Genomic DNA, 859 nt, shown 5'->3' on the forward strand with positions numbered 1-859 from the left:
GTTCTGCGTACTCGAAAACCTTAAAACCTTATATCTCCCAATAAAAGCAGGCAACATAATCCTCATTGGCGGAGTGCCCGTAAAGTACTCGGTAATACGATGCCAGTATGTACACCCTTGCCCTCTGGCTCATGCCGCTGCGCTATTGCTGCCCGTTGTGTCTCGAACCCTTAAATTTTCCCGAATGCCCACTGATGGACATTGCCATTTCACTCATTCCAAATCTCAGCCCTGTATAGGACCCAGGCTCCATTTCGAAATACCACTCGTATTTCATGACGTGTCGAATTGACAATGGTAGAAATTTCTTCTCGAGTTGATTTCGTAGCTTCGCGTTCTTGCCAGTTCATCCCCCTGAATGAGATACATTTATTAGACGTCAAGAAGAATATCAACTCGATGGATATGCTGATGGTGGTTGTGTTTTGTATTTTAAGGGAAACCCTTTTGGACGAAATTGAGGCAATTAGATGATCTTCCTTCGAGGCCTGACTCATCCAGTTCTCAGGGTGCTCGTGGATGCTCGGAAACTCGAGAGCATCCCTTGCTTATGGAATCCACCTAAATATCTCATCCCCTCGGGTACTGGACTGACTGAAGTTCGCCGGGGGAAAATTAAAGAGGGTGGCGAGAATGTAAGTCAACTACGCAGCGTTTTCACTTAGCGGTGACCTTGACTGGGTGGGGTGCGAAAATCCACAAGAGATTCTTTTTTTTCTCGCCGATATCATGTTTCGGCAAACTTCACGTGGTTCGACTGAGTGCGATTTTATTTACGATATTAGCACGGGGGGGATGAGAGATCGATTTTTATTGACTGCGTTATGCTTTACGGGATGGTACAGCGGCTGGGGAAAGA

The sequence above is a fragment of the Cephus cinctus genome, unplaced genomic scaffold (assembly GCF_000341935.2).
Source record: "Cephus cinctus unplaced genomic scaffold, Ccin1 Ccin1_scaffold0494, whole genome shotgun sequence".
Taxonomy (NCBI): domain Eukaryota; kingdom Metazoa; phylum Arthropoda; class Insecta; order Hymenoptera; family Cephidae; genus Cephus; species Cephus cinctus.